The 26,342-nt window shown below is 36.1% G+C and overlaps 1 protein-coding gene across 7 annotated transcripts in view; it reads right to left on the bottom strand.

The window, feature by feature from the left end:
* Window positions 1–26,342, bottom strand: part of LOC123876256 (GAS2-like protein 3) — a 90,011-nt gene that overhangs the window by 54,301 nt on the left and 9,368 nt on the right. Inside the window, exons 1-2 of one of the 7 annotated variants that reach the window (XM_045922460.1) lie at window positions 3,796–4,044; window positions 3,255–3,410 (exon numbers count right to left, since the gene is read on the bottom strand). The exons of 3 other annotated variants lie outside the window; for them this stretch is intronic. The gene's annotated coding sequence lies outside the window, so the exon portion shown is untranslated. Of the gene's footprint in view, window positions 1–3,254; window positions 3,411–3,795; window positions 4,046–26,342 lie in introns of those variants that run through there. 3 more of the 7 variants (XM_045922462.1, XM_045922461.1, XM_045922463.1) reach the window with 3 other exon arrangements.

Genomic DNA, 26,342 nt, shown 5'->3' with positions numbered 1-26,342 from the left:
GAGTGATTGAAGGACAAACCAACAAACAAACACACTTTTGCATTTAGGTATGATATAGGTAATGAGTGTTGTGCGGACGAAGTCGCGAGCATCATCAAGTATTAATATAATAAGAAGTAGGGCCCTGAATGAATATTACTTGATATTTGATATTCTCATTTCATACAAAAATAAATAAGTAGCTGTAAAAAGCATACCTACCAAATGCTTTTTTTTTAACTTAATTATTTAAAAACCTTGAAGTCAGTTTATATGCAAAGGTATCCCATTTTTTTGTAAGCAAGTGCCTACCTATTCGTATTTTCGTACGTAAAATTAACATTTCGTTCCGGTAATAGAACTAACTCCATTACAAACGAATGGAAAGAGTTCGTTAAAGCCTATTTAAATAGACATTGAGTTCAATTATACAGTAGAGGTAAGTGGGTCATACTGTAAACTAATACACAATTTAGTCAAAGTTTATGTAACCTGGTATTACGGCTTGCAAGTATTAAACTATTGTAAGCAAAAAGAGCGGTTTTCTGACACAGAAACCCGTGCAAGTAAAAATAAAAATAATCCATTCAATGCATGTTGAAAGCAAAATTATTAGAGCAGTTCACACGTAGCATCGGGGTAGGTACCATAATTGAATAACAGATGATAAAGTCTAGCTAAGGCTAAGGACATAAAAATTTTCAAATATAAAATAAAAACCGACTTCACTAACCACAAACACTAAAAAGTAACAAGTGTAAATTAAAAACTTATAACACCCCCGACAAGTGAAGGTTACAGTAAAAACTAGAAAAGAGCTGATAACTTTCAAACGGCTGAACCGATTTTCTTGGATTATAGCTAAGAACACTCTTGATCAAGCCACCTTTCAAACAAAACAAAAAAATGAATTAGAATCGGTTCATTAGTTTAGGAGCTATGATGTCACAGACAGATACACAGATACACACGTCAAACTTATAATACCCCTCTTTTTGGGTCGGGGGTTAAAAAGAGACCCGTGCGTAGTAGTGAACCGACGATGGATTGATGGTGATGATGATTCATATTTAAAAATTATATGTAAGTTGGAAAAATATTAAAATTTGAATATTAAATAACCCTGCGCGTGCGACGACGACGTCATAACAATATGTTAATTGAATCGGTTCGCGTGCCACTAAGCGGCTTTCAAATACCACTCAATTATTTACGAGATTATAAACGTATAAATCAATAAAGACTACCAACTATAATAAAATTTGAAAAAAATTACTCTTTCTCTGCATTACTTACTCATCGTTGAAGGTCGGTCTTTTTAGGTTACTAATATGCTGGTCTTCCAGGATTATTTATACGACTCGATTAGTGCGAGTCGTCACCCAAGTCGACAATTTTTTAGGATTCCGTACCAAAATGGAAAAACGGCACGCTTATAGGATCACTTTGTTGTCTGTCTGTCCGTCTATCGTGTCTGTTAAGAAAACCTATAGGGTACTTCCCGTTGACATAGAATTATGAAATTTGGCAGGTAAGATAACCATACCAAGTGGGGTGTATCGTAGGAAAGGGCTTTACTTGTGAATTCTAAAACAGTTTCATTTTTATATACATAACAGTTTTTGATTTATCGTACAAAATATCAGAAAAAATACCCAAGTATGGAACCCTCGGTGCGCAGTCTGACTCGCACTTGGCCGGATTTTTCTGTCTAGACGTCTTCGTCGAACCTCTGTATGTAATATCATATCCTTATTCTGTGGTGCTCTACTGTGAAGTACAGTAGCATTGTTTTCAAAAACACATACATTAATCAAATGTCAATGGCGGCATTGTTCTGCTGTAGCACTGGAGTTGTAATGGCTGTGATGTATGAGCTTCAGTTTTCAGTGCCAGGCCGAGGGCGTGCTCGAAATGTCAACGTTGGTAGCCTTGAGGTTTATGCGCACTTACATAAGTAATGTAACGGTTGGATTGAATAAGTCTGCACACCCATTCTACATACCGTCCTGAAAAGTGGTTAACTTCAAATAGATGTTTTTGAGTTATCGCCAAAAATGTAGGAATTTTCAAAAATGAACGTTTCTAAATGAACGGTCCTAACCCTCAGCCTTTCTCACCCACTACCACCATCTTCCGTCACCTTCTTATGACCGGTCTGCGCTCCTTGCCTGTTATATACTTACCTCTAATATTACAATATCGATACCTAATGAACGTAAGAATCTTATCAGTAACAAAACATTTACTGCTAATAAAATCCTATTAATCTTGTAAACGTAATTTCAATGGCTGCATCGATGCAATATTTCTTCATAACATAACAGCCACAGCGCTTGTAGCGCTGTTTTATGAGTCTGTGCAGCTTTCTGATAAGGTGTTATCAGTTGTCTGAGAAAATGAGTTTTCTTCCGTTTGCTCGGCGAATGAGAGCGACAGGCTTTATCTCGTGCGCAACTGTTGTTGTAAGAAATGTTTGCTGTAGATTGACGTAATATTTGATTTGTTATGTAAGTTTAATAATAGTTACTTAAATAAGTGGAAGATTAGAAATAAATTTGTAAAATATTGAAAGATAATGAGTCTTAAGAAAATAAATGAATTTTTTAACTGGGTAGATAAATATAGGCTATGCAATCATACCAAATAGCAGATGTTACAAGTAATAGGGTGGAGCGTGCCTGCCTAGAAAGGACTCTTTTTTTGACAGTACCAATATTATAGCTAGTGGGGAAAAATTACCAATATTGGCATTATTATTCCAAGAAAACTCCTGGAGAGGGGTCTCGAGCCTCAGCAATAAGAGACGATTTTTAATTAAAATACGATGAACGAAATGTATTTAGTAGATACCTATTTACATATTTGTCAAAAATGTTTTTAACGAATTAAAAATATGATAATTAGTTAATTATCCAAGTTTTACTTAACTTAAATAATACTTAAGAAAATGCTAACGAATTAAGGTACCGTATAATAACAATTTTAAATAAAGGATAACACTTGACATTTTAATTTATTAATGACAGTAATTTAATTAATGATGAAGTCATTTTAACTTATTAGGAACTGCGATATTTTAATAGCTGAGTAATTATTTTAAACAATTTTAATTTACTTTTTATACCTACTAATTAAAGCAGTTTTAAAGTTCCAAATCAAATAGGTCCTTACGAGTTATTCTACAGCGATCTTACCTAGTGGTGAGTGACGCAGTCTAGATGGAAGGGGTAGATCAGTATAGTAGGTACTTATTACATATACCTAGTTCTTACCTTATTTCCAAACGTCATAACATCTTAGTTCTCTAGCCGTTAATAAATTCGTAGCACTCAACTAAATGTTCCAACTTTCAACACATTGTAACAATTAGTTGTACGTCTGAAGTATATTCCAATCAGTCTATTTGTGGTTATCCCCTGAAGACCGAACTACACAGAAAAGTAAAAAGTAAAAATATTACCCGCGCCCGGGCCCTTCCGCTTTAAGAACCGGTAATTTGTTACACAGAAAAACAGAAATATACTAGAGTTTAGGGTTGATTTTAATTATTACTACTTCATTAGAATGATATAAATATTACATAGCAGGTGCAACTAGCGTCTCGGCAAAGAGTTTTTTTAACAAAAGCATAATTGTTTCGAAAAAAAAAATGTTGATTACAGTCCACAGTTACTGACATTTTCTAGGGGTTTTTTATATAGAAAACCTTAAAAATATCTGAATAATTCATTGTGTTCTCATGATTGCCCTTTATGAAACCAGTTGGCAGTAAAATCAAATTTTTAAAAAACCTTTTAGTCAGAAAAAACCTACCTCAGATATAAAAAATTAAAGTGCAATACACAAAACAGTAATAAGCCCAAAACCAGTAAACAAATAAAAGCCCAGCCAACCCAGTAAAAAAAATAAAAAACTTTTTAAGTTTAAATTTTCGAAAATTAGTAAATGCAATGTAAACAGAGCGTATCGTAACCGTATAGTGACCGAAGCGTACCGGTACGTCATCGACGGCAACGCGGCGCGTATACACTGCTAGCATCTACTAACAGTTAGCACTTACGGGCGACGAACGCTAGTACTGCACGGGAAAGTGGACGGTCTTATGCAAGAGCCGATCAAGCGAAGGTCAAGTTCAGTGAACGACTTCAAAGTTCAGTCCACGTTACTCTCGCTTGTTTGAATGAAATTGAAAACTTAAATACAACCTTTCTAACTTTTTCATAATGTATCAATGCAAAAATCATAATTTAGGTTTCATCATAAAATGACTCTTCTCGCTTGTTTATAAAATAAGAAATAAAAACAAATATACCAACTTTTTCTCAATGATTAAATAAAAAGTTAACTATCAAATTGTAGATTTTTTTTGCTGTTTACCTATTGGTAAACCAAAAGAAGGCACGAAAATGTTAAGCACGGATCGAAAAAGCGTAAAAATGATTATTGAAAGGTAGTGACGCTTCAAATATTTATTTAAAGCATTCACATATTAGCTCTAGGTGTACATACTTACAGCATACTTTTGTACAGATGAATAGCTATATCTCACGCGGTGATACAAAACGCAAGCAAGAGAAGGTCAAGTTCAGTGAATGACTTCAAAGTTTAGTTCTTTTTGCTCCTGTTTGTTACACAGTAAGTAGTCTACATGTTTGTGAACGAAACTGGAAACTTACAACTTAGTTGAGTTTGGTAGTGGAGTAGTAGTAATGTGTACGTATGTTGGTAAAGTGAAAACTTTGGACCATTCTAGACTGTCCCTATTTTAGTTTTTCCTAGGAGGTGTTTCTGGGTCGAATTTTCAGATGTTTGCATTAACCTTCTATGATATCGGATTAGCGATAGTAGCTAGTAATTAGGACGATGACACCTATTCAGAAGGGCCCGGGTTCGATCCCGGGCAAGCACCTCTAACTTTTGGTAGTTGTGATATTTTAAACAATAAAATATCACTACTTTGACGATGAAGGAAAACATCATGAAAAAACCGGCATGCCTGAGAGTTCTCCATAGTGTTCTCAAAGGTTTGTTAAGTCTGCCAATCCGCACTTGACCAGTGTGGTAGACTACTATGGTAGAATAATGCAAATACATAATTTCTATTCTATAGCCTTATCCTTTTCATTCTGAGGAGAGACCTATGCTCAGTAAAGGGCCGTTATCCGGTGATGGGTTGATGATGATATTGGATATTTGTGATACTAAGTAGAATAATAATTATATGTTTTAGAAAAGGTAACCTTAAAGCTGTGCTAGAATAACTATGTGCCACCAAAATATAAGTTGAGTGAAAAACCAACTGCATAAACCCCACCCAGCATCCGCATCAAATGAATCAATTGCGGTCCACCCTCCCTCTCACCCTCTAAAAACTTTCTAAGCGCTAGAGAGGGAGGGGAGACCTCCGCATCGCGCAAGTCTCCCTCAAAGTTGAAAATAATAAGGGGACCAGACGCTATGATCGGGACATCACAATCAATAACACTTAGAAACGCGTGTGAAAGTGCCTTAATTTAATTGAAATTTATATGATGCATACTATCACATCGTTTCAAATGGTTAATTTATGGTTAGGAGATTATTTCGTTAGTCATGTGGTGATGGTGACAGATATGAGATGATGAAACAAGTCTTTTTATTGTTTTAGGGGTACTTTAACTATGTCCACTAACTTCTTTTACGACACTTTTATCACGAAGTGATAAAGAAACGAACTTAATTGATGGACTATCCATTAACGAAATGTGGCTTTTAAAGGAGTGTTCATAATTTAGTGTCTCTTAGACCCATTATTAGGCTAGGTCGCCCGGCAACTCAGTCGAAGGCGACCGTTAGAATCTGTAATTTATATAGAAATTATATTATATACTCCTGCTTCTATACAATATCTGTTGAGCGATCACATAATAAAAGCAATGTCTGTCTTAGTCAAGCCTCGAAATACCTAGTCTTTAACAAATTGTTTTATAACAAAGAAATCATACACCGTCCTCACAGGTTTTGATTTTAATATGAAATCCAAACGTTAAATATTGACAATGACGTCTTCCATAATGTCCATTTCTTGAGAACTCCGTGGGAAGAACAAAAAGTCATATAATTTGTTTATAAACCCCTATCCTTAAGTTTACCTACTTAAAACATACCATAACCCAAGCGTTCTCACGCTCTCTCAAAACTAGTCTCGGTTTGTTATGAGTCCACTACAGACTGAAACTCGAGCCCACTTAGGAAACCACGTGTGAATCACACCGAATGCCGGCTAGCCGGACATATCCTATCCTTTCTTTGATTCATTCATGCGTGCTGAGCAAGTTTTTGATTTTTTGTTGAGTTTATCTCGTTAACTTGTTATGTTCAAGCTTGAGAGTCCGCCTACGTGAAGATTACGTTTCAATTTTACTGTTGAAAAATAAAAGGTACTTCTTAGATACATATTGTCTACACACACTACACAGTATTTTATTTTTTGATTTGGATACAAATTCAGCCCTTGTAACTTAGTAAGTGACAAAAGAACCAAATAGGAACAAGAAATCTAGCCTAACCTAGAACCTGACAGATATGTAGCCTATCACAGAACCTACCCAAGAACTATTTATTCCGCTTGAAAGATGATAAACAATCTTGAATAAAGAAATATTACAATAAAACTTAAAGCTTTGTAGATTAATAACTATACAAATCATACCCGCGTGGAATGGTGCCAACTGGCTGCATTTCCGCGCTGGACAGCCAGGCTGATCCGTTGCGCAAAAAATGAGAAAAATGCATCACATGACTGATTTTATTGATTAGGTAGATATCAGATAGGTACTTGAAGTTTGTTATGGCCTATTTTGCCGCACAATTTATCACAATTTTCACAATAAATGGTGTCAAAAGCAATTCAGATCACTTCATTCACTTGCAGTTGCATCAATTAGGAATTAAGACAAATCGCCCGAGCGTGACCACGTAACGAGATACGAGAATGATATCAGTCCATATATCATCATTTATGTTTATTTGCAATCGAAAATTTTCTTCACCTATTCACCAATAAATTGTTTTAGCCAACCATTTTTGGATTTGTACTATCAGCTTACAATAGTTACTTACTTACTAAGTAGGTAGTCGTCTACATGAAAGCAAAAAAAGTGGTTTTTTTTTCGATATTTTGAAACTTTTAAATCCGAAAAATTTTAGTTTCGAGTTCTGAAACTAGTGGGTGTGTTTCCGATTCACATGTTCTAAAACTTGCCCAAACCTTGTACGACATCTTCAATTTGAAGATGGCACTCTAAACAACATGGCGATAGATAAGACATATAAAAGAAATCGCCTTTAGAGACGATGTATATTTATTTCTGTTCTCTGACTATAATTATTTAGTAGATAGTGAAAAGGCTACAGAATCTATCCTTCTTTATCAATAAGTACTTAAGTAGTCACAGTAAGCCAAGAAATAAAAGCAATCCTTATTAAAACTCATAAGCTATTAAGCTAGATTGACTCTGATTCCGTTCAGTTATTTTAGCTGAGATGTGTTCAAAATTATTTTCATTTTAATCTCATATGCGCCGCACTGCGCCAAACAGCTGTTAAACTAATTCAGGATCAATTTACTGAAGTTTTAATTAATTACCTGCATCATGCACACAGTAGATTTAGCTACACAAATAGAAGAAGACATAAAACTTTTATCTGTAACAAAACGGAGTCTCAATTACTTACTTAATTTCTTACTTAGTTAGGTTCTAACCTATTGGTCGACGCTGAATTCTATCTCTATCATGACGATGACGAAAGATTGTCTCTTGAAATCTCACTTGTAAATTTCTATTCAGCAAGCAGCTTAATACATATACTCGTTATTTCCTTTTTTTGTAAAATCTATTACAAACTTAGTTCTGACAATTCGTGAAAAAAAAATTCGAGAGCATACTTAATCGGTCGCTACTACACTTCCAAAATACAAGTAGAATGCCAACTATTCACGCATGATGCCACCTTTTCACAAACTCTAGGATTTTTTTGACCCATTGGTCCAGTCTTTTGGCAGAGGATACCTACTTAGCGGATAGCGCCTCTTCCTTAAACGGAAAGGCCATGCTTGCTCTTTAAACCATACTCGAACGTCGGAAAGGCATATAAATACTGTGCAAAATGGAAAATTCATAACCCATTTAGGAAATTAAAACGGTGTATTAAAGTGAAAAGCAAATAGGTACAGCGAACACGCTTTCAGAATGCTGTTTAATTTTAAACGCTCCAGTATTTTCTACAGAAAACATCCGATTCTCTTTGAGAAAATCTTTTCAGATGAAGCGTCCGTAAAACTTGAGGAGGGATTTTCATAGAAATTCTATTCCTAATGGCGTTATAATGAGCATGCTGTCACAGACTAAAGAAATAAAACAGCCGATGTAAGGGACCGGCCAAATGCCGGTTTCAACAATTTTAGGTAGTCGCAAGGCAAACACCCTTTTTAGTGATATATTATGTTGCCTCCGTTTTCACAATACCAAACTTGTTATTCATCATCATCAGCAACCTGTTGCAGGCTCACTATAGAACACAGGTGCTCAGAGTGAGTACAAGGTTTAAACCTAACACGTAGGCAAAGAGCGTGTTAGCAGACCTCACATACTTGTTATAATAGAGAAAACTGTCAGGCATGCAGGTTTCTCTACAATATACCTACTTTTGATCACCGTAGAACAAGTGATATGAAGGTTAAAGAAGTGTGACCAAGATCCAACCCCAGATACCCCGAATAGGATGCCGAAGTCTTAATTAGGCTATCATCCTTTTGATATTGCGATCATCTAAATTATTTTTATTGGCTAAAGTTACGGCTATTCACTTACTTAAACTGCCAACAGCATTTAGGCAAGTAAACAGTCAATCATAGGACGAGATTAATTTAAAAACGCATTATAAGTAAGAGTTTATTATACACACTAACAAGAAAACATTCTAACTAAGTACTTAGTCATACTGTAACTACATAAGGCAGAGGCACCAGAGGGTTGCTGTCAAGGTTTGTTAAAGTTGTGTACCAGTCGCGCATGCCAATGGCTTAACTTTGAACATGTTTATTTAGGAATAGGTACCTTCTCTGTCTTCTTTAGTCTATGGGCGAGGTGAAAGAGGCTAAATCGGGCTCGGCTAGGCTAAAGATAGCCAGGTTGTCGCCGGTGGGATGCGCCGGTGACCGGACACTGACAGCTTAGGATGCTTTACGAGCTATCCCTGTTAGCATTCCCATTAAATATGTGCATTTTAAACACAACTCAAAATGAGACGTCTTTACAACTATTCTCCTATATGTGGCTTTTGTAAGAGATACGGGTACCTACAATAATTATAGTTCAAGCATGTGTAACTTTTTAAGTAAATTACACTACTATACTCTCGGAGATCTTTTTCAAGTTTCAAAACTTGAAGCGCGCTCTATCACCACTTGCTAGCAAGTCTAATAATTGCAACAGAGTCTAATTTATGGCTAGTTTATAAACTAAAAAAACATGAACGGGCAAGCGTCACAATTAGACAACTCCTACGTAAAAAGTTATAGGTACTAGGGCTCTAGAAATATTTTACTCTAATCTATCTATCTCGGCTAATTTCATTTCAATATTAATTACTCCAGGGACTAAGAAAGTTCTCAACTGCCAATTGCAATATTAAATGTATATAATTTTATCCGCGTGTAATTTATTACCCAATGTACCGTGTTCCCTTATTCAGCCAGGCATTAGAACAGCATTGTCTAGACATGCGTAACCGCTGCAGCAGCCTGCAGTCTGTAGGGGGGCACACAGTCCGACCGAATGAGCTAACGTACCGCCTCCCTTCCTGTCTACTCCGCAGTGATCTCCTGCATCCGCATTGCGCCAAAGATAGTGCTCCTTTGTTCTTTTTATTTCAAATATTGGTGAAAACCATAATTCTACACCTACTTACTTACCTACAGTCTACTTTTTTTCAAGTTCATAATTTAATTACGCTTGTTCTTAATTAGGTAGTCGTTTTTGGACATAGAGTTACATATTATAAACCTATACCTCCAAAACGATTGAAATATTATATGCAGAAACTTCGAACATAAAAACTTAGCTCTGTAGTAATGAGAATTTTTTGTAGATAACTACGTATTTCAAACTACCCGAATACCAGAAAAACTGAGTCAATTTTATACCTCCTGCCATTCCTCATACTGAAGTGAGTACCGATAGTAATACAATGATGAGAAATTGTGGTTGAGATACTGAACAAGTACTTACTTGTGCTGCAGAAACTAAAATCTAATCCCAGTAGTAGATATTTTACAACCAAAAATATCACATGGATTACAATATCGATCGTTCGCAGCCAATATTACTCGCGAGCAAATATATCAGACCACCCATAACATCTACGAATCCCGTTGACGAGTCAGTGTTTACGATGGGGCTTTCTAACCGGGGTTCATTAAAAAGGCGCCCGCTCCGACGTCTTGGATAACTTTGATCTAGCGATGATTGATATTGCGACGTTACATTGAGTTTTAGGGTGGGATTACATCGATTCCGGTTGCATTCCGTTCGGGTTATAGATACAAGCTGTTATTTAGTTCTGCATGCTCGCTTCTTTCTTTTCCCTTCCTGCGCCTATTGCCTTTAACAAGTTGTACTCAGGTAAAGCAATTTGTATGGTCGCTGGTGCAACTTCCCGCTGGATCATTCCATCATTCCGGTAAGGACATTTGATCTGTTAGGCTTCTGTACCTTCCATAGGCTTCTGTAGGAAGCCTATGGAAGGTACAAAAGTACTCAGAATTTCATCTGCACTATAAATCATCACATCATGAATCCATTAGCACGACATTTTCCTGTCACAACAGCTTTTTGCCAGCTGCTATTCGATCGTTCAGAGGTTTACATGGTGGGAAAAAAAAAAATTTGGCTACATAGTTTTATCGAGTAAAAGACACTAGACCCACAACTGAATTGCGCTACCTCAACGATGATTCAAAAATATACGTTAATCGAATTAGACATGCCACATGACTCATGGAACCATTGCTTATGTAATCCATATAATGCATAAAACCTTTACGGTGTGACAAGAAAACTTTAAGCGTGATTTAAAATGGCGTTAAACAAGTGCGTTGCATGGCATAACCGAGTAAAGTATACTTAAACCACGTTTAAAGTTTTTGTGGTAAGACCGTTACATTTCTAGACCCGGATCATAGATCGGAGTGCAACCGGTTACCGGTCTCCGTCTGTTCGTCGCCTTACTGCGATGTATCGGTGCGACCAGCACTTCCCGTTTACAAATCCGCTCCATAAACCACTCACGAAATTAACCGCAAAAGGAAGTTGTTTATTCGGTTTCAAACTACACGCACTCAGACGGCCTTTTTATGAAGTCGATATAAATTTTTTTGGTTACAAAATGTGGCCGGAGATAAAATAAAATAAATTGAAAGATTATGTTTGTATCGTATTTTTAACCCCCGACCCAAAAAGAGGGGTGTTATAAGTTTGACGTGTGTATCTATGTATATGTGGCATCGTAGCTCCTAAACTAATGAACATATTTTAATTTAGTTTTTTTTTTTTTGTTTGAAAGGTGGCGTGATCGAGAGTGTTCTTACCTATAATCCAAGAAAATCGGTCCAGCCGTTTGAAAGTTATCAGCTCTTTTCTAGTTAAGCTGTAACCTTCACTTGTCGGGGGTGTTGTAAATTTTTAATTTACACTTGTATTAGTCTCTGGACAACTATTGGCAACAATTGGCTCGGTATAAGAGCAGAAACATTAGATCCACCGTAACTGGTCCACACTTAGGTCTTCCAGGAGGTATGATGATACACCAACCTCCTTCATAGTAGGTACGGTATATACCTACGCCTGGTGGTCTGGCAGGACCAGTTTGGTAATTTTGCCTTGCGTACAGGGCGCGTTGCCGTATTGCAGATATATAGGTAGAGTGAAGACAACGAGAGGTGCCGTTTACCTTTAAACATTTGAAAAGAATTGTACCTACCTTTATGGGTTATATTCATTTTTATAAGCGTTTACTACGGTAAGTATAGACAATTTATTATGCTTGCATTATGGAACGCAATAATAAAAGTGAAACTGGATAAGAAAAACAATATTTGCAGAGAAACCTCATTTCACTTACAGATTAAAAATAAAACGAAACTACTACGCTATTTTATTTTATTTATAATGGCGTTATAGTTTATTTTACGTAGAGCTAGCTGTATACATATACACACTTCCTGTGTTAAAAAAAAACTAATCATTAATGATAATAACGCAGGTACAGACAGGTAGGTATTACGTTTGGAATTTAATTGGGCATGCAAACCAGTTTGTATGCATTAATTAGCTAAACAATTACTGAATCATACTTTATTCCGTAACTTATCCCTGAAGTAAAGGTCTATTTCTTTCTCGATTCATTTGACAATAAACCTATTATAATTGTTATAAGCTTAGACTTCTCCGGTGCTCCAGATGTATGTTGGTCTAAGATCAAAATTCTTTGATCATATCTTAATCGAAATTGCTACGAAATCGTACTAAGAATACCGTAGACGGCCAAACACACAAATGTCTATCCCATAGAGATATTTGCATGGTCTATCCTGTCGTAACTTGACATAACGACTGAACTTTTCCAATTGTTACCAACGGCTGCTCTCTTAATTCGGGACATCATGCCTAGAGAAGCTGATTGTAATGGGCAACACCGAGGGCAGAAGAGGGAGAGGGAGAGTGGGCGAGTTGGTCAGACCATCTTCTTGGTGAGCGTACAAAAAAGATGGTCTGACCAACTAAAAGAATCCAATTCGCGTCAGTTCTGCACCATCGCTAAAATGGAAACAGCTGATCCATTCGAAGCTAGAATCTTGCCAGGACCACGATTTTCAGTAATGAAGGAACGACCTGAGAGAAATCATATCTTAGTGGTATGTTGGTCATATTTTTTCATATATACTAAGTTTCATTATTAACATATTGATCTACAATTAAGCTACAGTCACTATAAAATACGAAATAGGGTATAACATGACACATGTATGTCATGCCTGTTTCACTCTTTCTTACCTCTAGCTGGAAAAGCTGCATCAATCATTATTGCAATCACAATGGTGGAGATTGGCTGAATTTATGATTATTTTGCTGCAACAATGCATTGTAGCAAGTAGCGAGAAAGTATCAGCCAATCAAAGGTAATTGCGATCGTCACACTGTAGCTGTCAAACTACCGCGATAGGACCTTGGATCATAACTTAACGGTTTCCCTGAACGAGCCCTTAAGTGCTTATCATAATAATTAGGTACCTACTTTACAAGTGACCTTAAGTTAAAGATGGTATCAAGGATCAAGGTTTACACTTAACGTCGCAAAATAGCCTCTAGGTAAGCATTACGCGCCAACCATAAATATTTCTCTTGTAGTGTCATGTAGCCCTGTAGTTATTTATACAATTGGTCTGATTGCTCTTGACACAAAATTGTATCGAATCGAGTAAATATTTACATAATATAAAACAATAATCATTTATTTCACTTGAAATATGTAATTGTGTACACATCTGTGTAAAACATATTGCTTTATCGAATCAACAAGTTTTATGTATGACGACATTAATATTGTTTTGCTTAATATGTAATTATTGTTCCTATTTTGCTTTTCAAGTAGGTTAACTATAATTCTACATAATACTTTACTAGGTTTTTACCTACGTTGTTATACCTAAATACACCAAATATACTACTAACTACACTAAATATACTACGTTTTTACACTTAGTTTAAGACCGCTAATATTTAGCTGTATCATGCAGTGTAGGTTAAAACTGAGACTTCGCAATTATATTCAACAATAGATACAGAAAACTATTGTTGAATATACAAATTACAAATATAGGTAACTCTAGGCACGTTTTCGTCGATATATTGCATGCAAAATCCGCTATGTAGGTATTTTTTTAGGATTTTCGTTTCTAATTTCATTTTGTTTGGTTTTTAAAGGCGTGTGAAAATCTGAAAACCGTGAATTTCTGGTCACATCACAAAAAATATTGTTATTTTTGTACGTTAGTACGGAACCCTTCGTGTGCAAATTCCTCTCGCACTTGACTAGCTTTTCGGAATACGCGCCCTATCCATTGCCACTTCATCTCCGCCAATCACAACCCGTTGAGCTGTATCTATCGGTTACTCTGGTTTTCCTACGGATCTCCTCATTACTTAATTTGATTACTTAGAGAAATTCCAAGCATACCTTTCTCCATCGCCCGCTGAGTGACTCTGAGCTTTCTTATGTGGCCCATAGTTGTTACCCTAATATAATCCTACTCTATGGTTGTTATCGACCAATATCTCGGATCCATATTTGATCCTTTACTGGGAACACGCACTGTTCACAAAGTTTGCGGAAAATCAATCAATAATACCAGGAGAAAAATAATTATTTTGCAAGTAAAGTAGGATCCTCGTTTACATTCAAAAGACATAGGTAATTCTCGTCGTCTGAGGCGTGGCATGAAGCTTTTTGCACGTCGGCTCATTGTCAGACGGCTTGACTCCACTGCAGCCGACTTAGTAACTCTTCACTAGCTCCTAAATGCTTTTTATGTCGACTATTTAACTGGTGCTAAAAAACGATGCCTATGTGTTTTAAAAATGTGGACATTTTTAAAACTCTACATGTTTTTTCGTTTTTTTTTCGTTAGGTATGTACAAAAATTGGTATGCAAAAACATCGCGAGGAAACCTGCATGCCTGAGAGTTCTCTATAATGATCTCAAAGGTGTATGAATTCTACCAATCCGCACTAGGCCAGCGTGGACTATGACCTAAACCCTTCTCATTAGAGAGACACATTCTGTAATGAGCCGCCGATGAGTTAAGATGATAATGATACTGTTTGATCGGTAGGTAATAAAACTCCCAAAACTAAGTTCGGAAATTCTGTCACCATGTCACTATTTCACGAAGCCAATCACGACAAACAGTACAAATCAAAAGCAAGACAAAAGCGCCATAATTATCGTCAATATTCGCAGGGTAGGGCTTAATTGACGGATGCGGGCCCCAAGAGCACTCAATGCTTCCCTGCTTTGGCCCTTGAAAGCCTGGCACAACAAATACAAAGGATGTGCGTATGAAATAGTATAGCATCATTATAAAACGTGTAATGAACCCGGCGCACCCCAAAAGCGCTTCTTCTAATTGGCACATATTTTTTGTTCCCATTAACCCTGTGACACGTATGACAAATGAATATCAAATGACAAATGCACAAAAAAGTTTACGAAACAAAAAGCGAAGTCATATTTTATGAGTTTACGGACGAAACGGTGTAAATGGCACAGAGCTTAGAGATGCACTTAAGATTTTAACAGGAGAATAGAAAACTGAATGAAAGCTGAAATATTACCATTTTGATGAAAATCACTAACTTTGGATTTGTTTGATGATGTCGATAGGTACCAATAAAAGTTATGTGAACGTGAAATAAAAGTATGATAACGTGTAAAATGAGTTTATTTTTAACATTAGTTACGTACAATTATGGTGCGGTGCTATTATAACGTGTAGACGTGAATTCATTAACTAATGGGCAATTATTTCCTAGTTAATTAAATGTTTATTGATAAAATAATCTATCTACATAATAACAATCATTTATGATCAAATTCTATATTCCAGTACATAAATCACCAAATGTTAGAATACCTACTCAGTTATCGTTTAGTTACATAATTGAATATTTCACAAACCAACAAAAGAGATTTGTTGTAAGATTTTCTCTAAGTGGACAGACGAGAACTCGTTTTTTAACCCCCGACCCAAAAAGAGGGATGTTATAAGTTTGACGTGTGTATCTGTGTATCTGTCTGTGGCATCGTAGCTCCTAAACGAATAAACCGATTTTAATTTAGTTTTTTTTTTGTTTGAAAGGTGGCTTGATCGAGAGTGTTCTTAGCTATAATCGAAGAAAATCGGTTCAGCAGTTTGAAAGTTATCAGCTCTTTTCAAGTTTTCTTATAGAGGTTTTGGGTTTTTTTTTAAATTTTGAGTTATTATAAATGCAATGAATGCATCATCCATACAGAAAAGTAGTTTTTTTTTTGTCCGATTTTTGATCTTCCTGGTGAATGATGATGACATCAATAGTAGAAACTGATTTGTACCAATAAAATACACATGATTTTATAAGCACATTAGGTACACTTCGGCAGGCCGCGCCGGCTTATCTAATAATAATTAGACAATAATAATATGATAATAAGTATAGTCTACGTTTTATTGACGCAGTACCTATGACTCGAGGACTATGAAATTATGATATGCAATGTAAATAAATAGTAGAGATGCATGAGATGTGCATTATTACGAGCTACGAGGTGTTTACAGACTTCATTCGCGAGGTCATTGCCCCCGCCATATAGCACTGTGTTATTATCGTGCCGAAAAGCGCTCGTGTGTATTCTCCTAGCGTCGTATTCCTCATTGCTGAGGGTCGTGGCCCATTTCCATTAATTACATGATAGTAGTCGTTTTCTTGAGTTAGTAATGCGGTGGATTTCCAGGTCCTTCTTCGACTTGACTGAGAGTCAACTTTTAGATTTTACGGTTAGATTTTAGTAATAATAACTGGGACTATAACCGGGACCGTTTCACATACTCTCTTGACTGTGCCAAGTAGTGACAATGCATGAGAAGGTAGGTATACCGATCTGAATGACTGAATTTGGAGGTCCAAATTTGGACCATTTCGTTTCCTCGGAGTCGCAATCACAAGTTCCTCCCGTAGGAGTTAGGATCCAGGACTTAGTTCGTCGCCATAACCAACATTAACCTATTGCCGGCTCACTACTGAGCACGGGTCTCCCCTCAGAATGAAGAGGGTTTGGACTTCACACACTTTTGGAAACATTATGGAGAACTCTCAGGAATCCAGGTTTCCTCACGGTGTCTTCCTTTACGGTTAAAGCAAGGAATAGTATTTAACGCATATAAGGTGCGTGCTCAGGATTGAACCTCCGACCACACGAATCTACTCGTGAACCCTCCGAATAGGAGACTGACGTCAAACCACTGCCGTTAGGACTTAGTAGGTATAACCTCTAAAATATGATCAAGTAAATGCTTAGTAATTACAATCGGCAAAAGAAAGTAGGCAATGCGTAAACACGCATTTAATATTGGTCAACAAAACAAGTAGGTAGTAGGTAGGTCAAATACCTAATCGAGTAATTTAAGTAAAGGCTTTTAAGACTGTTTACTTAGGCCACGTTTACCTACTCCACTTTTACGTAGGAATAATGATGACATCAACAAGGACTTAATAGTAACTTGAGGGAAAGTAGAAAACTACCTGATTAAATGCATTTAAGTAAGACGATTGTACATCTGCGGTTAGACTAAACTTTTTCAAATTATTTGAAATATTAGGCACTAATCAAAATTTTTAAAAACATCTTTATAGGGATTCATCTGTTCCACATCTATTTATGTATTCTGTACATAAAAAACCGGCCAAGTGCGAGTCAGACTCGCGCACCGAGGGTTCCACACTCGGGTATTTATTCCGACATTTTACACGATAAATCTAAAACTATTGGACGTAAAAATAAATAAAAATATGTTTTAGAATGTACAGATAAAGCCCTTTCATATGATACCCCACTTGGTATAGTTATCTTACTTTGAAAATTGAAACACATTTTAATTTTTTTTTTTAATGATGTAACCACAAATTCACGGTTTTCAGATTTATTCCTGTACTTATACTATAAGACCTACCTACCCGCCAGATTTCATGATTCTAGGTCAACGGGAAGTGCCCTATAGGTTTCTTGACAGACGCGACGCGACGGACGGACGGACGGACAGACAGACAGAGAGGCAACAAAGTGATATAAGGGTTCCGTTTTTCCCTTTGAGGTACGGAACCCTAAAAACTTCACTTTAGGATTTAAATTGCATAACATCTAGGTATCATGATCAAATTGCAATATCGTGAATGCAAAAATGGTAGTCCATTACTTCAATTACATTTCGAAATTACATAGACAATAAACAAATCTGTTACGCTGTTCGATTGATCGCCACCAAATACAATACAATATGTCTTTTTAATGCTGATCATACATTACCATCTCACGCCGCACATACTTACCGAACGCGTTAAAATACCTCGCAAGTCGCTACATTTACCTACTCAAAGTATACCTACCACATACTATTCATAACTTATGTTAAAGTTCGAAGGGCTATTGGTTTAAATAAAATTATTCTACTCCTTTTCCATACGGGCCGCACAATTTTCTGCATATCTGATGGTTTACTGAGACACAATGTTATATGCATTCAACTTACCATTTTCGGTTATGTAAATGACATTGAAAAAAGATAAATTTCAAGCTATCACAGGGTCCTTATTTAGCGAGGAAAAGGAGACATGTTTATTAAAAAAAAAAAACAATTTTTAAAATTAAAAATAACATGATGAAATGCGGTTTCTGCGGCACATGCTAATGGGCGAACAACTTTAGGTTGTGTTAGTAAATCTCAAGGTGTATTTTGAACCTTGTGCGATTGTGACATGGGTGATCATTTGTCGAGTTTTAAAGTTAATTTTCTTTGAAAAGGAGACAATAGGGTGTATCGAGTGGGTAGGCGATCGTGGGTGGTTGGCAAGTTGCGAAGTTTAGAGTACTTTGAAGTGCTTTGTGGAGCTTTGATAGCTAGTCTAAAGAGTTTTATGTGAGGTTAGAGACTATGTCATCACACAATATGGGTATCTACTATCTACTTCAGTACATACCTCCTAAATACGAATGGTTTTATTCAATGCAAAAATTTCTGCATCTTTAGTTATACCATTCTAGTTTTGAGTAGACCCAAATTTTAATTTAATCTACAAAAGCTTTGGTCCCACTAGACGACAAGTTCTGCATTTGTTTTGATTAATTGATATGATTGATGAAGCAGTAGTTTAGCAGAAGTTTTCTTGACAGACACGACAGATCATGGACAGACGGATAGATAGATAGACAACAAAGTGATCATATAAGGGTTCCATTTTTCCTTTTGAGGTACGGAACCCCTTAAAATTACTAAAATTCCTTGAGTTGCTAGGAATCAAATGCTCGGTGACGGTGACTAACAACTATTTTACTACGAGCACATAAAAGTCCAGACAGCCAGCACGGTCAATATCCTGCGAGTAAACCCGATACCAAGATTCCCTAGAAAGGTTTTACGAGCGTATAAACCACAGATATAAACCACGAATGCTTCGCGCAACTCGCATAGACAATAAACTGCAATATTAAATGGACAACTAAATTAAATAGCGAGAACTACGCAAAATAAGATATATACTTACGTTAGACTTTTTAAGGCTATTTTTAACCTCCGACCCAAAAAGAGGGGTGTTATAAGTTTGACGTGTGTATCTGTGTATCTGTCTGTGGCATCGTAGCTCCTAAACGAATTAACTGATTTTAATTTAGGTAGTTTTTGTTTTGTTTGAAAGGTTGCTTGAACGAGAATATTCTTATAATTGAAAAAAATCGGTTCAGCCGTTTGAAAGTTATCAGCTCTTTTCTAGTTTTCTTATAAACGTTTTTGTATCGGGGATTTTTTTAATTTTGAGTTATGACAGTGTGAAATTCGAAAATAGCACTACTAAAAGAAAATTTAGAAAATGTCTTCAATGAATCTAGAACGATTTAACTCCCCTAAAATTCGCATAAAATATAGATATTTATGGCAAAATAAATGACCCAGGATTTTGATATTATCTTTTAAGCATATAATAGCTTTGTAAAAGGGACTTAATGAATTGAACGGTAAATCGAGAGCGCGTAGACATGAGACATATGGATTACACGGATATTGTGTTTGTGGTGGGAGAGATTTAGCCGCGGCCGCGGTCGCAACAGCCTATTAACCTAAACAAAACATACTACTACATACTACTTGTACCAGTTCAGCGTATCAATGTTTATCTTGGCTTAGTGAAGATTAACAAACACTAAACACTACATAAAACATAGAGCCAAATTATCTTGTGTTGTGGTAGACAGCGTGAGTCAATTGTTGCTCGATCGTTACTTTTAACCCCCGATCCAAAAAGAGGGGTGTTATAAGTTTGACGTGTGTATCTGTGTATCTGTCTGTGGCATGAGGCATCGTAGCTCCTAAACGAATGAACCGATTTTAATTTAGTTTTTTTGTTTGAAAGGTGGCTTGATCGAGAGTGTTTTTAGCTATAATCGAAGAAAATCGGTTCAGCCGTTTGAAAGTTATCAGCTCTTTTCTAGTTTTCTTATGGAGTTTTTTGTGTCGGGGGTTTTTAAAAGTTTGATTTATCAGACTTCTAAATACCTAGTAACACTACTGAGTACCTACCTACCGACAGTGTTCTCTTCAGATTCTTGTTACATAATAGAAAGATATTAATAGCTTTTGATTTGTTATACTGAAATATTCGTTTTTATACTGTAAGTTATATAACATGCTGCCTTATATTATACAGTAAGTTGTAACATGTTGTCTTTTGAAAATAGCTGTCTAGTTCCTTTTTTTCCGAACATGTTGTAAACGGTGGTAGACGCTTGACAATGGGCATATGATAAAGGCTTTAATTTAGCACTTTTGTTTAGTTAAATTATTGCTTTAGAGTAAATGCCTAACTAATACCAGACATTATGCTTTGTCTTATTATAAAGACGTTCCTATATTTAACCAAACTATTTTAAAAACCAAAGTAGCAAAAGGAAGCTGCCTACGAGGTAGTTACCTCACAGGTAGAGATAGAGACACACCTTCTTACGTCTTATCAAAAAAATTGAAGAGTCTGAAAAAGAAATAAGATTTTTTGAGGCTATGATTCTAGGCGCCCAAACTTCGACGTTGTCCGTTGGGAAGAATGCCGTTGATCATTGATTACCTTTAGATATGATAAACAATGTCCATGATACTTTAGTTTGTGATTCAACAAAGCGTTATGAATCCAAGCTAAAATATAGTTCAAGATTAAAAGCCATTCGGCCACAAACATAAAATCTTCTCAAGCAAAGAAAAATACTACTTCTTACTAGTCGTTTTGAGATAACGAACGAACCCATTAAACCATATCAGCTATGCCCTACCACTGATGTATTCTGAGGCCCAAGTTAAATTGTTTGTGGGTAGGTATGTTTTTTGGATCTGTCGGTATGGGCAGATAACCTATGAATAGGGTCAGTCTTTCGTTAAACAAAAAGAAAAGATTTATAATTAAAATAAGTTGATCTCGTTTTTATGGCAGTTGTAAAAACACAAAAACAACAAAAGTAACATTCAAATTATAAAAACAAAACCTTATCGTATTTTAAAAGTAAAAAACTTTTTAACGAGGTCAAATGGGTTTATCACAAACCACAAATATTTAGGTGCGCACTTAAATAAAAGAGAAAGGAAGGTATTTACTTTAAATACTTTGAACAAACAACTGATGATATGTTCAGCAAACACCACTTAAACACCAATTAGTCCAAAATCGAGTTAGTAACGTCCTTATTGAATAAATATCATGTAGAAATAGCAAACATTTGTTCATTATACAGAATTCACGATAAGAGAAAGACAAAGTAATTTAAAAACAGATTTTTGCTGTCTTTTAGTAGATCAAGACACGAAAGACACGAGATATGAAGTTCGAATTTCAGAGCAAGGGTTCCTACCCGAAAAGGAAACAATAATAATTGAAATGTAATGAAGATACAACCTAAATTACACAAAAGAAACATGTGAAGAAGACACTTTTTAGAATTGTAGGTATGAATTATTTAAAAAGTGTAATGAGTTCTGCATGAAAACTAGCAGCCGTGAGTAATGCAACCTTTTTAGTCTAGGAGTTCATTGAAACAAAAGTACACGACTAGCAACTTTGAAATATTTACGCCGAGTTCAGCGTAAAGAAAGCTGCATGCCTAGTGCCTGCACTCTCAAGAGCTTACTTACACGCTGACACGTATTGGGTAAGATTTAAGGGTTGTTTTCCTTTAAAATATTACAGAACAATCGTTTATAATCTAGATTGAAGGACCATTATTATGCCACAAGCACTACAATTTTTGTTTACTTTATTTTGTTACACACTACTTACACATTTTATTGCGATAGCATTTTGCGAGATTTAGTTTAACTTTAAACTTTTATATTATTTTTAAAATTCCAGTCCTGAGTACCAAGTCCAATCACACTAAAATCAAAGTAATCAAGAGGAAATTGGATAGTTTCTGATCCCAATTTATATTTGCTAAAGAAAGGAAAACAGTTTTATTTTATATTGTACTTTACCTAGTAATTTCTAATTACAAAATCCTTAAAATTATTATTGATGTCCACACGATCTGCCACAACAAGAAAGACTCTTAATATTCGTAGTATAGAGATTGATAAAATTTCTAAACTGTCTTTTGGGGCTAAAATTAAAACCTAAAAAAAAATCAGCGAGGAGTCCTAGGAACCAATGGATTCGATAACATGAATCAATTCGGCTTATGATTTCTCTAAAATAAGTATTTTTCTAGAATAGATACATAATTATCGCACTAGCATCTCCTGTGGTCCCGTCATGGTTTATTTATAGCCTGGCTGACCTATTCCTTTGATCGTAGTGTGATTGTAACAACAATTGAATGCGATAGAAATAACACTTTACTATGCCCTTCACAACGACTTCGAACATCCTTAATCTTCATGTTTATATTCAGACCTCCCATAGCACTCGTCTCTTAGAAGAATTTTGCTTTTTTATCTTCGCCTACGTGGAAGTCGTAATTTATTCCAAAGCGAATGGGTTATTTTTTTATTCCTACTATCTACCCATTTCTTTTTAAAGTCTAGTAAGTAAGATCTTTTAAATAAAAATGTCTGAATCTATTCAACTGGTTTTATTGTTGGTTATGTATTTACTTGAATTGAAGATTTTACAGAGGCCTTTCTGATGTTTGCCTGTTTGAATGCGCTATTAGTAAAAGTAAACCTATAACTTTTCACCGGAGACGTAATCTCTCGGACCGAGTTCTTACAAACATTTTAACACAGGGCACCAGAGAAAAGTCGAGTCTTTATAATACGTCCATGAGTCGAGTCGAGTCAATAAATGAGCGTCAACCGGGAAGTATATCAAATCTGTCACTGACGCGTCAATTTTTCTATTCCAGCCGCATTTTCTGGAGCATTCGACGCCGTCTAGTTTTCATCCGCGATGCATTGTGACGGACGGAAGAGTGCTGACCCAAATGTGTTCAAGTAGGACAATGTACTGCTGCAAGCTTTTTTTCAGCAATTCTGAGAAGCCACAGGAAATACGCCTCTACACACTGTCCAACATCTCCAAGAAGTCTGGTGCCGATTGTCGATAGATTCCCATAAATCGACAGATAGTCTTTTTAACCCCCGACCCAAAAAGAGTGTTATACGTTTGACGTGTGTATCTGTGTATCTGTCTGTGGCATCGTAGCTCCTAAACTAATGAACCAATTTTAATTTAGTTATTTTTTTGTTTGAAAGGTGGCTTGATCGAGAGTGTTCTTAGCAAGAAAATTGCTTACAATCCAAGAAAATCGGTTCAGCCGTTTGAAAGTTATCAGCTCTTTTCTAGTTGCTGTAATCTTCACTTGTCGGGAGTGTTATTTTTTAATTTCCACTTGTAGAAGCCTAAACCGCTGAACTGTTCTTTAACCTTGATAGAGCCTGAGAAAACTGGAATGTTACTGTGATTAAAATCATAATTTAATGGGGAAATTGGACAAATCGAGGGTGACAGCAAATCAAAACAAGCTAAGTCCAGCCAGTTAGCTAGCCAGCCTACAGACCGGAAAAGCTCGCTATCGATCAAGTTGGAGACAAATTGCACGTCTGTATAAATTAAGATCTGGTAGTCTATTCTGTGGTGGAATCACACTAAATCATTTGTATCACTAAACAGATCTTGGAACATTTACTCGAAGCTTTCAACTTTCGCTCTCACTTCAGCCCTTTTTAAAGATCTCATCTTTAGTTTCTTAGATTTATCAGCGTTTCTGATTTTACGTTTAATTACTTTCGTTTAATTAGATTTACTTATCTACTTACACTTGTTTCCAGTTTTCTGTTACGTAGATATGTACTTTTTGTCTATCTTATCTCTTTTAAAACAAACCAGTAATAATTAAAGTAAGGACAAAACCAAAATACGCACACTACCCTATCATCCAGAATTAAAATGAATATCTAATAATATAATAATTAGGTGGGTACTGTACCTACCTACCCACCTAAGGCTATCCTTTACCTACTAAAGAACTGACTTGACTTTTTTAAAGATTTATTAAATCATTTCATGTTATGGTACGCTGGTCAAGTTTGAACACTAGTCACCATGAAAAATTGTGAGACTGGAAGAGACTAGATATTGTCAGCCGGAACCGAAATTTATTAAAGCAAAAAATACTAACGGCCATAAAAAATGTGCATTCAATGATGCAGAAGATTCGTAAAATCTATTGAGATATGCTCGCGCATATTATAGAGTTATAAAATGGTATGCCGGTAGTTTTTGTTTGGCAACAGGCCGAAACGTCGATGGGTGACAGGTGGTGCGGAACGGCGCTTAATAATGACTTCCTGCGGCGCGTGCGCTGCGTCGGCGACGCTCATTGAATATATTATTATACAACATTCTATACATCGACGAAGAGCTTTGAGCTTCCTTACTGATTTTTATTATGCTTGGGGTTTCATCTACGTGATCAAATCAGAAATGCGAAGATCCGTAGGAGAACCAGAATAACCGACATCCGACATTGCTAAACGGGTTGCAAAGCTAAAGTGGCAAATAAGCAGAGCACAATATACTTAAGTTTGAAAAACTGCTAGACGTTGAGGTCCAAACCCCCAAATCCCAAGCTGCTAGAGTGGCGAACTCCCATCGGAAAGCGCAGCGTTGGAAGACCTCCTATTAGGTGGACAGATAACTTAGTTAACAAACTCGCCAACCTCTCTCTTGAGAAAAGACAGTTTAAGACAAAGTTTGTCAAGGACTTTTGTGAACTTAGATCTCTAAAAAAACAGGAATAGGTACGTCTTTGACATGATAAGATTAATGTGTTTTAAGTTACTTTAATAATAGTATTAATGTGCAGGATTCAAAGAATGGAAGGAATAAGGTAATTATCAAAGTCATGTCCGTGACGAATAACCGACCGCTAGGTCGAGCACAATATGAAGACGTTATAGAAACGAAGATAAATATATACCGATTGCAATTCACAAAACGATTAAAGATAAACTGAGGTTCCCACGAGCCAAGGTCGTTCGTCGATGTTACATAACAATACATAACACACTGATGTAACTGATGTCACAGCTGAGATAAATAAGCCAACCTAACGAGACCATTAGAAGAAAGGGTTTGCTGTGGTGCCACAGTTCACTGATTTGGTCACCGACGAAGAACCTAATTGCATGACATTGTATCTAGAAAATGCTCTACTCGATCGATCCAGCTCTGCTCGATCGATCCAGCTCTGTTTCGAAAAGATGTAAGAAATCAATTGAAATAGATGTTTCAATCATCAACTTTTCTTGTATTCACTTTTCAAAGAGGAGAATAAAAGCCTGACAGAAATGACAACACACCAAAATCAAAAATATGTTCACCAGATTAACATGATAGTTACATCGATGGATAGTTGCCAGTTGCCACCCCCTGGCTTACGTTAGACATGAAACATAAACTTTCCTCTCTCCCGCTGGGCTTAAAGTGTCGACAAGTGCTCTTAATATAGACAACGAATTAGTTTACAATGCACGACCAAGATGATAATGAAAAGGCCAAAATCATACCGAATCATGTTGGTGTAGGTCGAGCGTTAAAGCTTATTTAATATTATTATAAAGAGTATCTGATAAGCCTCGAAGCAAAAAAAGTCATTAAAATTATCCTTCTTAAATTTAAAGCCTTTTTCGGTGAACTTGAATTTGTATTTTTTAACCCCCGACCCAAAAAGAGGGGTGTTATAAGTTTGACGTGTGTATCTGTCTGTGGCATCGTAGCTCCTAAACTAATGAACCGATTTTAATTTAGTTTTTTTTATTTGAAAGGTGGTTTAATTGAGAGTGTTTTTAGCTATAATCCAAGAAAATCGGTTCAGCCGTTTGAAAGTTATCAGCTCCTCTCTAGTTACTGTAACCTTCACTTGTTAAAATTAATAACGACATTTTTATAAAAACAAAATGTACTTACTTCGTTGTAAGTTAAGGTATTCTTATTGCACTACTTTACACTATTACATTTACACTATTGCTAAGTAC

This window comes from Maniola jurtina, chromosome 21 (assembly GCF_905333055.1).
Source record: "Maniola jurtina chromosome 21, ilManJurt1.1, whole genome shotgun sequence".
Taxonomy (NCBI): Eukaryota; Metazoa; Arthropoda; class Insecta; order Lepidoptera; family Nymphalidae; genus Maniola; species Maniola jurtina.
The sequence above is the reverse complement of the archived record's forward strand: the minus strand, read 5'-3'. Positions and strand labels throughout refer to the sequence as shown.